This window comes from Lynx canadensis, chromosome F2, assembly GCF_007474595.2.
Source record: "Lynx canadensis isolate LIC74 chromosome F2, mLynCan4.pri.v2, whole genome shotgun sequence".
NCBI classification, from domain to species: Eukaryota; Metazoa; Chordata; class Mammalia; order Carnivora; family Felidae; genus Lynx; species Lynx canadensis.
The window spans coordinates 46,643,615-46,659,368 of record NC_044320.2 but is presented as its reverse complement, the minus strand read 5'-3'; positions in this window follow the sequence as shown (position 1 = coordinate 46,659,368).

Sequence of the window (15,754 nt, the reverse complement as noted above, 5' to 3'; positions counted from 1 at the left end):
CACACATTTAGATTTACCAGTAAGCCTGCCATCCTTGAACTGGTCCCCTCATTTTCTGCCTAGTGCCTGGTCACATGACTGCCCTGAAGCTGAGAATTTAACCTCACACAAATCACCTACATCAAGACAGGGGCAGGGGTGTTTTCACCAGAAAGAAAAATCACCTAGATGCTGATACCAGAGAAAAGGGAGAATGGATTCTGGGCAGGCAAATAGAGCAGATGTCCACTACAGATGGCCTGGCAGAGCTGAGCAGAAGCCCCTCTCGCTGCCATTCTCTACACCACACCTAGATTTAACCAGAGCTGGTCTGCCACTCTCCTGTGAAGCACCCAGGGTGTTTTAATTTCAGGAGTTTTACAAGATGGGAAAAGGAGACCATTTTGAAATGACTAAGTAGAGGTAACTAGCCCAAGCGGGACTATTATAACCACAATTCCAACAATTTCATGAATATCAAAACAAATGGCAAAGCAAAGAAATGTTCTGGAGGAGATTTAGCAGGTCAGCAATTCGTACCGGTGTAGGCTGACTTAATCAGCTCCTGCCACCAGAGACGAAATAACAACAGGCTGTTCTTGAACAAAATAATGGAGAATTACAATTGTCTAAAAAGCCATCCAACCTGGTAGCCCTGAAGTGTCTCCTTTAGTGAATTTCTCAAGTAACAACCCAGCAGGCAATGGGAAAGGGCTGTTTATCTCCCAAGGTTCTGAGCCTTGTTTCTCAGCTGGTCTGCCTGTGGGGGCTTTGCCTGTAAGGTTTGCCTGAAGAAATAGGGTAATGTGATTTTGAATGTGCTGAAACACGTATTCATTAGAGAGAAATAAAATTGTCTGAAATTTTTTAATGGGTATTTTCAGAAACTTTAAGATGTTTAGCCCTTGCCCAGCACTGGCTTCTCGCTGTACTGCAGAGAAGCTATTAGGGAAATGATTTAAGCACTTTTGGGTAATGAAGGTTTTTGTGTCTATTAGTGTGCTTCTAATTGCATATTTAAAGACTGAGGTACTTGGAGTGATGGTGCTACATACCCAATGACCAAGAAAAGAGCAATAGAGACAGCACGGTCTGTTGGATTAAAAACCCACAAGGTTCTACCATCCACCCCCTGCTACCAATAGAGAGTTGCTCAGCTGTGCCGCGCCGGAACTCCTCCATCTGTAGGAAGGCATAAATTACTGGTAACATAATGACAATAGGAATGTCATCCACGGGATGTAGACATATTATATAGATATATACATATTTATTATTTATAGTACCCTTATGTGACTACATCAAATATGAAAATTGAATAGGAAAAAATATGTGCTACTCGGTAACGTGGGCTAAGACTGAAAGTCTGAAGCATGATTATTAAAGGAAATGAAACATTCTACTGCTACAAGAGAAAGGAATTGAGAAGATAAATTATGGCCATCTTATGAACAAGCCTAGAATTAAAATGTCCCAAAATTCAAAACACGGGACTCTAAAGGGAACTTGCTGTGCAGGTTGTCTGAGTCAATGAATTTGTCATTGTAGATACATTCACTGCATAAAATGTGAGCCCTTTTAAAAAGGGGAGCTGAAAATACAATAGTTGTTGCTTACCTGGCTCATGCAACGGCACTCTCCCCTGTTACTCCATCTACTCCTCTGATCGGCCTTTATTAATAATATTCTACTCCTCTGTCTGGCCCTTATGGGCTCAGGATTTTCCTGGGATTCCATTTTCAGGTCACTTTTCATACCGATCTAAACCCTTTCTTTGAGGCAATGCCAGTCATCCATGATTTCAAATCCAGCTCTTTGCTACCTGTGCCCCAGGTGAATACTCCAGATCCAATTTGCCAGTTGCCCACTTGAACTGCAACCCTGAAAAGGCTCAACGGTACTTCGCATTTCATCTGTGTTCAATGAATCTCATTATTCTTTTCCCTTCTTCCCCCTAATTTATTCTTCCTATAACTACTAATTTATTAAATAACAGTTCACTCAAAGCCAAATACCACTTCCCTACACAGACACTCTATTCACTCTCAAGGTCCATAAGTGGTATTATCAAAACGCAATCTCCCTCATTTCTATTACAAATGCCTTAGTTAAGGATGTAATTACTTCTTTAAAAAAAATTTTTTTAATGTTTAAAAATAAAAGTTTTTGAGAAAGAGAGAGAGAGGCAGAGTGTGAGTCAGAGAGGGGCAGAGAGAGAGAGGGAGACACAGAATCTGAAACAGGCTCCAGGTTCTGAACTGTCAGCACAGAGCACAATGTGGGGCTTGAACTCAGGAATGGCTAGATCATGACCTGAGCCAAAGTCAGACGCTTAACCCACTGAACCACCCAGGCGCTCCATGATCTAATTCCTTCTTACTTACCCCTCCACCTAAGTGTGGTCTCTTCTTTCCAATCCACATCTATTTTCCTAAACTGCAAATCTACATCACTGTCTTTATATCTAATATCTTTTCAATGACTACAGAAAAAAAAATCAAACTCTTTTTAAAAGGCATTCTATGCATTTTCATCTAGCCCAAGCTGATCTCTGTCTTCAACATGTCACCTAATTCTTTGGACAAATTTCCTCTAACTCTGGGCACAGCATGTTTATCGATGCAGCCATGATGTTATTCCTGGTGTGCTCAGACTCCTTCCCTCCAACCTTCTCCTTGAAGAAAGCTTATCCATTGTTTAATATGCACATTAACTAATACCTCCTTTCCCATGACTCCACAAATGATTGCTTGCTCCTGGCTAGATTCCTGTTCGTAGTCTCTGTTACTAGTTACCAGGTAGCAGTGAAAGTGTCTGTCAGCTTCCGCCATCTCCTCCTGTTCCACTCTAAGCTCCTCAGTGGTAAAGATAGATTTTATTCATCTGCTATGCACAGACCCTCTCACTCAGTACTGGGTAATGGAGTATTAAATAAAAAGCAAGAGAGTAAAGCCAAATACATGACTAAAAAAAAAAAAATTAAGTAAATCAGATCATCTAGGTTTATGTCCTAAATCGTTAACTACCTTAATGATCCTGAAAAATAAGCTTTATACTTCTGTCAGTATGAGTTTCTTCATCTGTCAAAAGAGGGAGTTGGACTAGGTGTCTGACAAGTTTTTTCTCAGCACTTCTATCCCATAATATCCATAATTCATAGTTGAAGTTTCATGCCTAATTTTTTTAAGTTTTATAGAAATTTACCATATTCGTTCATGAAAAGACAGTATTGCAAAGAGTCAGTGCCCCGCCCAATATCAAGATATTTTGTAAAGTTTTAAAAATGTAAACAGTGTGATCTTGCCATGGTATTAGACAAATAGATTGCTGGAACAGAATAGAGAACTCAAAATTGATCTATGCATAGGTGGTAAGGAATAACAGAATAGGACTCACTAAGCAGTGGTTAAAGAATAAGCTAGTTAAATATGCTGTTAGGAAAATTGATAATCCCTATGGGAAAAATAAAATTATATGACTATAATACAACATACCCAAAAATATATTACAGATGAATTAATGACCTAAAATATGGGAGATGAAACATTTAAATGATTATAAAATAATATACTTCTATAGTGTTTGCTATATCTTAGACACTGTTAAGTGCCATACAGACATTAATTCTATCAATAACCCTAGTAGGGAGGGAAATTCATTTATCATTTTTTATTATTCAATTTACGGAAAAGGATAATTATGGAACAGAGAGGTTAGTAAATTTACTGATAATAAGGGACTGCATTAGGATTTGAATTAAGCGTTCAAATTTCTTGCCTCAGAAACTGAGCTCTTAAGCAAACTGCCAGCAATGAGAGACAGAAGGCTTTCTTTTAAAAGAACTGAAAAGCACAATAGCAAAGAGAAAGACATGCAAATGTAACTAAAAACTTTTTTTTAAGAATAAGTCAATTTCATGTTTTAAAACAAACCAGCCTGGGACAAAATACTTGCCTCACAGATGACTTGTAAATAATTGCTCTAACCCTACATATAAATAAGAAAAAAAAAATCACCCAACAAAAAAAGTACAGACAGTATATGAACCTACAACTTTAGAAAACCTAATCAAATTCTAATAAGTAAACGAAAAGACACTCAATACCACTGATAACCAGATAAATTTTTAAAAAAAAGGAGATAATATTTTTGTCCATCGGGCTGAAAAAACGTCACTATAATTATAGTCTAACTACTGACAGATACTCTCCCTAAGAATGGAAATTGATCAACCAATTTGTAAAGCAATTAGGCAACACATAAAAAAGTTCAAAATGTGACTACCGTTAAAAAAAAGTGACCTAACATCTTCTCTTGTTAGTATCTATTCTAGAGAAATCACCAGTACATAAAATAATGAAAATGTACATAGATATTCATTGCTACAATGTTTGTAATAGTAAAATATTGGGAACACTCTAAGCATATATCAGAAGAAGATTGGATAAATAAAAGATGGGATAGATAGATAGATAAATCTAAAAGCAATTTTTGCATAAAAATAAGAGTTGTTCAATAGTGCAAAAACAGAATTCAATTGATATAAATGTGTAAATCACATAAAACAATATTATAAATTCTCTATGCCTACATATATGTTCATTTATAAGTTTATTTTTAATAAAATAATATATACCAGTTAAGATACGAGTGTATCAAAAGAAAAAAGAAGTGGGTAGGTAGAAGCTGGTCAGTTTTATCTCCACTGTCATAATTTTCTTTAAGTTATTGTGTTTGTATATTACTCACGTAATTTTGAAAAAACATGAAAAATAAACTATTTTCTTTAATTATGACACAGATCGTATTATGGAAACCTATAGAAATTTCAAGGACTTTCAAAGTTAAATCTTAATAACCAGGTTGATGCAAATTATTGGAATTTTGAAAATATCAAGTAGGAAGCAGAAAGGGATGAAAACTTAAGCAAACATTTTTTTTTCCCCATCTATCATAAGGAAGTGTCATTAAATTATATTTTAAGCTACGGAAATGCTATTACAGATATTAAAGCAATCTGTAGTAACTGGAGGAGAAATACGTATCCACTAGCACTCTGATAAACTGCTAGGGTTTCTGCTTTTTTATTTCTTATTCTTTGGAAAAGCATAAAGGAACTGATAAGATGGTTTAATTAAAAGAAGTAGAAAAAATAGTGTCCTGGGAGATAGCCTAATAATACTGCCATTACTTCCACATGTGCTCAGCTCTAGGTCTTATTGCCTATCTGAAAGAATACAGCATATTATGAAGCAAAATTCTTTTTTCTCTGTGTTACTTTTATCCCTGAAATATACATAAGAGAAGAAGAAAGGTAAATTTCCTTTTCTACTCTAATTTTTCAAAATTCTGTTTGCAAGATTCACGTATTTGTTCTAATATAGACACTATGTGTGATTATCTCATCAACTGAGCAAACTATTTACAATCTTAAAACCAAAGCCTTATGCATAATTTTATTTAAGTCAATTTGTGATTCATTCATCTGTGAAAAATAGAGGCATGACATTTATTTAACAGCAGCTAGTGTGCTATGGGCCATTTTTCCTCCCTTGGCCGGGATACGTTTTTCTTGGTTGGAATCTCATTGCAGTCTTTTCTCTGGGTAGAGGTGCAGTTTCATATTCTTTTATAGAATTCAGAGTTTGGTCACATGATAGAAATATCATTCTAGTTCACGCACCGTATCTTCGCTCCAATATTCCTGGTGATCAGTGTGCATGCACAGCTCAGTTTCTCTTACTATTGGCACAGCAAACACTTTCTAATTTAGAAATGTCACAGCGAGTTGATATGACCCATCAGTGACTACATCCTATACGTCAATGTAGATTACCTGATTACATAGTGTAAACACACACATGCACATGCACACACACGCTATGCATATAGTACACATATATATGGATGTATATATTCATTTATGTATTTCCATTTGATTACTGAGTAATCATTCTTACTCTATACTCTGCACACACACACACACACACACACACACATTCTTGCACATTTATGGGGTCTCAGGTGGAGTAAAGCAAGAACTGACACAATGAACATAGCTGAAAGAGAAAAATAGGCTAATTTTATGCACAATTGAGGCTTAAAGAAATTAAATGACTTTCCAAATGCATACACTACACATCTACAATGCCCAAATCATTCTTCCTGGAGTTAAATCCACATAGCAAATGTATAACCTCTCATTTTATTCTTTATTCAGAATTCTTTTTTAATTTTTTAATGTTTATTAATTTTTGAGAGACAGTGCATGCTCAAGCAAGGAAGGGGCAGAAACAGAAGAGAACAGAGGTTCCAAAGTAGGCTCTGTGCTGACAGCAGAAAGCCCGATGCAGGGCTCGAACCCATGAACCATGAGATCATGACCTGAGCCAAAGTTGGATGCTTTAATGACTGAGCAACCCAGATGCGCCTTTATATGGAATTCTTAATGTAGAATTAGGTCAGAAAAACAGCGGGCTCCTCTAATGTTCTTCTGACTTTAAAGGAAACAGGTGAGGGAAGAAACGTCACATCCACCCAGATGGATGAAACAATTAGAAGTGCCACAGATGCACATCAGCCTGTGTATTATTTACGTATGGCCATATAATATATCCAAGGAATGTTCAGATTCAAACTGAATTACAGCTATGCTTAAAATTCTTACCTCAGGCAACTAAGTGGCTCAGTCGTTAAGCATCTGACTTTGGCTCAGGTCATAATCTCACGGTTGGTGAGTTCAAGTCCCACGTCGGGAGAGCTTGACCCCGCTTTGGATAAAAACATGAGCCCTGCTTCAGGGGAGCCCCGCTTCTCTGTCTCTGTCTCTCTCTGCCCCTTGTGGGATTCTCTCTCTCTCCCTCTCTACCTTTCACTCAGTTGCTCTCTCTCTCTTTCCCTCTCAATAAATACATACATACATACATAAAATTTTCACCTCATTAAATTTTCATCTTTACATGATTCTCTTTCCCAGAAAGACAAAGCAAAGAAAAAATACAGATAAGAAGAAATGATTAAACCACCTGATGTTGATTTTCTTTTATACTGTCTCTTAGACCCGAGTTTACTGAGCACAGTTTCAACCAAAATGTTACCATTTAGTATTGGGGTTGAGATTTTGTTTATCTATAATACTAAAGGTAACTTTCCAGACTCTGGCACAATTGGTGGCAAGACCTCACAGTTTCGCTGAGTTGGGCCCCGGGCCTTAGGTAGTACTTGGGACAGAATTTTAGAAACTCCAAAAAAACTCGAGTTACTTACTAAGAAAGAATCAAGTAAATATTAAATGTTAAAGCTTCCTTTTCTTTTTCTCTTTTTCTTTGAAAGTGAGACCAAGAGTTGAGTTACTAATAAAATCATAACCATTAGCCTGCTCAAATTTAATATACACATTTTCTTGTGGTCTTTCTTGTGGAGAGGTGACTTAACACTCATGAGGGCAGAATTTTTCTTTTATTGAGGTGGAACATAGCCTTAAACATAGTATATATGCAAATAGTCCAAATTAAAATTCTTATTTTGATATGAACACATGTAAAAACTATTATTTTGCTGATATTTTTCAGAATTGTCTTCACAGTCTATGGCAAGAGAAAAAAGAGAACATTTTTTTAATGTCTATTTCTTCTTACTTTCACTAAGGCTTTCAACATACTTCCAGAGAATTTTATGGCTGATTTAATGCCGAGGAAAATGTTATCTTATATTTAGTTGAATAAATTATTATGCCCCCAAATAAGCCTTTCCTTTTCCTTTAATTTGCAAACAACAGTATAATACCTTGTTACAAACTTGCAGCAATTTCTTCTCAGAAATTCGGGATGAAAGTGACCTCCCTCCTGGTAACTATAAAATTTGTTTTGATAACCTCTAAACATGGGCATTCCATAATCTGGAATTTTTGATCATCTGAACTCTTCCTCTCCACAGAAAACATTTCCCAATTGTGCGTTAACTTCCCTTGCACACTGAGCAAAAACAGACCTCAGTATATCCAGAAGCATCTTTGCAAGGATCTGGAGTTTTCATCAGTGATTTTTGTTTATCAAGTTCAACCCGGATGGAATGCCAGTGGACTAGTGTATTATTTACTAGAATGTCCTCAAATAAGTATATATGTGATATCACGAATTTTCCACGCAACACCTTTTCACTGCCAACTGCTTGTCAAAATATTTAGAAGTACAGGTCCCACCACCAATTTCTCAGGTGGCACCAAATTACTTTAGGTAGCAAATCCTTAGCATTAGCAAAGAATGTGTGCAAAAATCTTCTAGAGGACCTGCTTTCATGGCTAACATCATAGCCTACCGTATCATTAATTTCTATATCCGAAAAAGAAAATAATAACACCAGAATAACACAGTTCCTATGAGGTTTTCATGAGGTCAAGAGGAAGAGCTGAGATTTCTGGATGGCAGTGAAACAGAGTCCCGGGCAACCTGACACCATCTGCCCTCCAGCCCCAGAACAGCTGCTTCTCCAATTTGTTCTTCAACCAAACGTACATGATTTTACCTGCTTAAGGTAATCAAAAGTCAGAATGTTAAATATATGAATACAAAGATTATACTCCATTTCCCTTTTTTGCAAAAATCCTGCAGCTTGTAATGAATGATCTTTTATATACTTCACCTCCTATCAGCTGGCATGTAAGGTCCTGCATGACTGTGACACAATCTCTATCAATATCCAGTAACATTGATTACCTTGCTCTCTTGCAGACACGAAACCTCCAATAATCATGGAACCCAAAAAAAGGCTGGATTTCCTCCTCTCCTACCACCAACACCAGAAGCAACAACAAAAATAAAATACCTTTTATTTTATATATCAGTGTCTCATATCTGCATAATCTTTGCTTCCTTGTTTTTTATCTCCTACTATTCATCATTAGCCTTGCAACGTTATCTACAAATATATTTTAAATCTTGCTACTTTTCTCCGCTGCCTTTCAGTGCTAAGCCCTAGAGTTTCAACCCCCTCCCTTCCCTGGATCAATGCAAGACTTTGAGTTGGGCTCCTTGCTCCCATTGGCATTTCCAAGTATTGTTCATGCACCTGAAGGGGCACCATTCTTATAATAGACATGGTATATTTGTTTATTTATTACAACACTTTTCTTAGGATGGAAGAATTGTCATATTCTGACAAAATCTTAATAATATGATAATACACATTTTCTGACAGGTAGAAGTGAAGTGTCTTAATAGATACTTTTTTCTAATTTACAAGAAAGCATTATGTGGGTTATTGGCATCTCTATTTCCTCCCTACAATCTATTCTCCACACAGCAAGCTGGAATAATCTTTTTTTAAACAGGTGCGAGATTATGTTAATCCTCTGTTTAAAACCCTGCTATGATCCTCATTATATCCTGAATAAATTTCTAATTCCCCACCATTGCTCCTCAGTCCTTAAAGAACTTGACCCTGGCCTATTTGCACGAGCTCGTCTTAAACCTATCTGCCAAATGTTCATCATAACTTCAGCCAACCTGGCTTCCCTTCATTTCCTCGAACATGAAACACTTTCCCTCGTCAAGTTTTATGCACTTGCTGTTTCTTCTGCCTAGAAAATTATTTTCTCTTATCTTCACATGGCTGGCTCTATTTCAATCTTTTCATCTTTGTTAAAATATTACCTCTTTGGAGAGGCCAACAGCATTAACTTTCTAAAGGAGTATTCTTTTCCCTTCCTAGTTAGTCTACCTTATCACCCTACTTGTGTATTTCATAGAATTTGTTGTAAGCCACAAACACACTTTTATTTAGTGGCCATCTTTTACTCTTTGGCCTTTCTCCAATAAAATATTAACCCATGTAATTAAGAATGTCCCACAATTATCTCAAACACCACAAATGGTGTTTGGCGCTTAGCAGGCATTCACTACATTAAAAAAAAAATATTCTAATGGGCAGAAAACATGAATAGACACTTCTCTAAAGAAGACATCCGGATGGCCAACAGGCACATGAAAAGATGTTCAACGTCGCTCCTTATCAGGGAAATACAAATCAAAACCACACTCAGATATCACCTCACGCCAGTCAGAGTGGCCAAAATGAACAAATCAGGAGACTATAGATGCTGGAGAGGATGTGGAGAAATGGGAATCCTCTTGCACTGTTGGTGGGAATGCAAATTGGTGCAGCCGCTCTGGAAAGCAGTGTGGAGGTTCCTCAGAAAATTAAAAATAGACCTACCCTATGACCCAGCAATAGCACTGCTAGGAATTTATCCAAGGGATACAGGAGTAGTGATGCATAGGGGCACTTGTACCCCAATGTTTACAGCAGCACTCTCAACAATAGCCAAATTATGGAAAGAGCCTAAATGTCCATCAACTGATGAATGGATAAAGAAATTGTGGTTTATATACACAATGGAGTACTATGTGGCAATGAGAAAGAATGAAATATGGCCTTTTGTAGCAACGTGGATGGAACTGGAGAGTGTAATGCTAAGTGAAATAAGCCATACAGAGAAAGACAGATACCATATGGTTTCACTCTTATGTGGATCCTGAGAAACTTAACAGGAACCCATAGGGGAGTGGAAGGAAAAAAAAAAAAAAAAAGAGGTTAGAGTGGGAGAGAGCCAAAGCATAAGAGATTCTTAAAACTGAGAACAAACTGAGGGTTGATGGGGGGTGGGAGGGTGGGGAGGGTGGGTGATGGGTATTGAGGAGGGCACCTTTTGGGATGAGCACTGGGTGTTGTATGGAAACCAATTTGACAATAAATTTCATATATTAAAAAAAAATAATAAAAAATAAAATAAAATAAAATAAATATTCTAATTCTTTTGGTCTTTTAGGTGACTTCTATGAACTGAATTATTTACCCCTAAAATTCCTATAATAAACCTCTAATCCCCAAAATTTGGATCTTTAGAAGATGATTAATGTTAAATGAGGTCATAAGGACAGGGCTCTAATCTGACAGGTCTGATGAATTTATAAGAAAAGTCTCTCTCTCTCTCTGTCTCTCTCTCTGTCTCTCTCTCTCTCTCTCTCTCTCTCTCTCTCTCCACACACACACACACAAACACACACTCAGAGGACTGATTATGTGAGGTCAAAATGGCCATCTGCAAGTCAGGAAAAGAGCCTTCAACAGAAAAGGAGCCTTGTTTGGGGCGTCTGGGTGGCTCTGTCCATTGAGCATCTGACTTTGGCTCAACACATGATCTCACCATTCTGGAATTCAGGAGCCAAATCGGGCTCTGTGCTGACAGCTCAGAGCCTGGAGCCTGCTTCAGATTCTGTGTCTCTTTCTCTCTGCCCCTCCCCCACTTGCACTCTGCCTCTCTCTCTCTTTCAAAAATAAACATTAAAAAAAATAAAGAAAGAAAGAAAGAAAGAGAAAGAGAGAGAGAGAGAGAGAGAAAGGGAGCCTTGCCAGAACCTCAATCTTGGGTTTTCCGGCCTTTAGGGCTACTTGAAAATAAATTGTTGTTTAAGTCACCTAGTCTGTGACTTATTATGGCAGGCCATAGTCTTATTATGGCAGGCCACACAGATTAAGAGAGTGACCAGTGCTAAGCACTGTCTGTATGCCATCTGTGTATTGAAGCACAGAGTTATTGCCTAATATTTTTTCCCACTGTATCCCAAGTGTCTCACTAAGCCATAATAGGACATGAAAAAACAAAATGTGCTTTATGACCATATTTATGATCATATTTGATTTTGATTTCGATTTTAAAAACATTCAATTCTTGAGAACTCTAGAAGAAATACAGTCAAATGATAGAGAAGAACTAGGATGAACTGCTGGTTCATGAGTAACAAAATTTAGATAGCTCTGCTCTCTTCATTCTCACTTGTTGACATGCTTTACATTTGGAGGATCCAACTCAATATGTTCTCCTTCTATCCTTCCCAGCACATTTAATCAGCCTTCTTGCACCCCCTAGGCCCAACGCATATACTCTTCTGTGGTACTGATTCAATTCTGCTTGTCGTTAAGGTTATTAGTCAATACCTGATCTCTTCCACTAAGTTGGAATCTACTTTGGAGTCAGGGATTTGCTGTGTCCAGAAATCGTCCTCAACGATTTTTATTTTAAAGTGAATGAGTGAATAAACAAAATAAATGAATAAGCAAATGGGGAAGAAAGAAACACTGATACAAAAGTAAGGCAATTCCTCCCAATTGTTGGAAGTTATATCCCTGAAAATACCTCATTAGCATGCCTGAGATTGGCAAATTTGAAATTCCAGAAAATAAGTAACAAAAAAATACATATATGTTTTCATGTATGTATACATGTGTGTATATATATATTATATGTTTATATATATATGCATAATATGTGTGTATATATGTTATGTAAAATTAAATTTACAGTGATATTTTCTCACTCTGACCCTCCCATCTCCTTAAGATAACTTTTGACTACATTGGGCCCACCCAGGGAATCCAGAATATCCCCATCTCAAGATCCTTAACTTAATCACATCTGTACATTTCCTTTTGCCACTTTAGAAAACATATTCACTGATTCTGAGGATTGGGATGTGGACATCTTTCAGGAGCCACTATTTTATATACCACACAGCCTATTGTACAATAGTACCAGAGCTTGTGACCATGATTTTTTGGAACTGGCTATCAAAAACTAGTGAGGAAATCAATTTCTCATGATCTGGAGAGAGTGAGGGCAAAAAACTTTTTCATGTTCTCTTTAAGAGCCTGCACCAAAAGTATATAAATATCAAAATTTAAGTTAGTTTGCAAATATTAAACTGTGTTAAGTTCAAATAAGCATTGATTACAGATACTTAAAAGAAAAAAAAAATCCTAGGACTTTAAATAGAATAACACAGGGGCACCTGGATGGCTCAGTCAGTTAAGCATCTGACTCTTGATTTGGGCTCAGGTCATGATCTTGCATTTGAGAAATCGAGCCCTGGATCACACTCTGTGCTGGGAGTTTGGAGCCTGCTTGGGATTCTTTCTTTCCCTCTCTCTCTCTGTCCCTCCCCTTCCTCTCAAAATAAATAAATTAACATTTTTTAAAAGTTAAAAATTAAAAATGGAAAAACATACACACAACTGCTTAGTTAACATTTATTCAGTATTTTCTGTATTTTATATATATATATATATGTATATATACATGTATATATACACATGCAATATATACAAATATATTCTTTATATATATATATATATATATATATATATATATATATATGTGTGGAGAGAGAAAGACAGAGAGAAATTAACTACAGAAATCTGCTGACTGCAAGCTAGAGAAAAGTCACTGGTGTAATTCAGTCCAAGTATAAAGGCCTGAGCAAGAGTCCAAGCCCCCAGTATTAGAGGGCTTTTGGAATAAAGCACAGTCTAAAGGCCCCAGAACCAAAAGCAGTGATGTCTGAGGACTGAGGACAAAAAAGATGGATGTTGCAGCTTAAGCAGAGAGGGCAACTTTGTCTTTCCTCCACCGTTTTGTTCTGTTCAAGCCCTCAGCAGGTTGGATGATTCCCATCCACATCAGTCTACCAATTCAAATGCTAATCTCTTCTAGAGACACCCTGACAGACTCATCCAGAAATAATGTTCCACAAGCTATCTGAGCATTCCTTAGCCCAGTCAAGTTGACACATAAAATTAATTCTTGCAAAGTGTATGTACATGTGTATATTGTAAATCCTTAGAGAAAATATAAAAGAAACAATGCAAAGATAATTAGATAAAATGCCAATCGATGTTTTAAAATGTCAGTAGAAAAGAAATGGTTATATTTGAATAACCAAAAAGAAAAAAGAAAAAAAGAAAAGAAAAGGCAATAACAGGGAACAGGACAAACAAACAAAAAAGATGGGAGAAACTGAAAATGTATAAAATTGGTAGATATTAATCCAACCACTTTATGATTACATTTAATGAAAATGGTCAGAAAAATTAAAATTCAGTGACTGTCAAATTAAGAAAGAAGAAATCAAGATCCAAGAATATTCTGTCTCCAAGAAAACCAATTTAAACATAATGACATATAGGTAAAAAGTGAAAGGATGGCAACAAATTTAATGATTAAATACAAATCAAAAGAAAGCTAGAAGAGCTATACTGATGTCAGAAAAAAAGTAGATTTCAGAACAAAGGAAAATACTGAGAAAAGGGGCCAATACATGACTATAAAGGGTCAATTCATTAAGAAGAAATAAAACTTCTAAATATATATGCACCTAACAACAAAGCTTCCAAACTCAGGAAGCAAAAATTTAATAAAACTGAATAGATAAAAAGACACTTATACCTAAAGACTTCAATACTTCTCTATCACAGATAGAACAATTGGATGAAAAATGAGCAAAGATACAGAAAATCTTATCAACCAGCTTGATCTAATAGATATTTAAAGATCACTATCCAACAATAGCAAAATAGATATTCTTTTCAAGTACACGTGGAACATTCACAAACACAGACAATATTCTTAGACACAAAACAAACCTTTACATATTTAAAAGGATAGAAATCTTACAAAGTATTCTCAGGCCATATAGATTTAAACTGAAAATCAGCAATAGAAAAGAAACTAGGAAATTCTCAAATATTTGGCAATTAAACAACATAATGTAAGTAATTCATGGAACAAAGAGGAAGACTCAAAGGAATTAAAAAATATTTTTAAATGAATGTAAATAAAAATAAAATATCAAAATTTGTGAAGCTAAAGTAGTGCTTGGGGGAAATTTGCAGCACTAAAATATCTCTATTGGAAACAAAAGATCCCTGTGGTAGTTTAAAATACATTGTCAAATTATTTGATTCTCCTCCCTTTCAAGAGGTGAAACTCCTTCTTTGAGGATAGACTAAAGGTTACTTGATTTCATGATGTATTACAAGGTCACAGTAATTAAGACAGAGTGGTATTGGTGTCATGATAGGCAATCAGATCAAAGGTCCAAAATATAGTCTGGAATTAGACCCACAGACGTATACAAATAACAATTGTGACAAAGATACAAATACAATTAGGTAGAAAAAAGCATAGATAACCTTTTTTAACAAGTAGTGTTGGCACAATTGGACTTTCATTCATCACAAAAACAATAAAACTTGACCCATACCTCACTCCTTTTACAAAAATTGGCAAAAAATAAATCATACCTAAAGGACTATAAAACTTCTTGAAGAAAACATTGAAGAAAATCTTTGTGACCTCAGATTAGGCAAAAAATGCACAATATATAGAGGCACCTGGATGGTTCTGTCAGTTGAGTTGACTCTTGGTTTTGGCTCAGGTCATGATCCCAGGTCATGGGATTGAGACCCACATCAGTCTCCATGCTGAACATGGAGCCTGCTTAAGATCCTCTCTCCCTCTCCGTCTCCCTTTGCCCCTCTCCCCTCCTTGCACTCTCTATCTAAAAATAAAATAAATCTTTTAACAAAAATGCACAATGTATAAAAGAAAACCATGATTAAATTTTACCAAAATTAGGAACTTTTGTGCCCTGAAAAGAATGAAAAGAGAAACCATATGTTTGACAAAAGACTAGTACCCAGAATATGTAAAGTGGTTTCAAACTCAACACTATGGTGACAAACAATACTGTTTTAAAAATAGGCAAAAGATTTGAACAGACACTTCACTAAAAAGGATATATGAATGGCATATAAGTCTATGGAAAATTGCTCAACAACACTTTTCAGAAAATATGAATTAAAATCACAGTGAGATATCATTAAAGGCTCATTCAAATGACTGAAGTTTAAAGGGAATAAAATAAAATTAACAATAACAAGC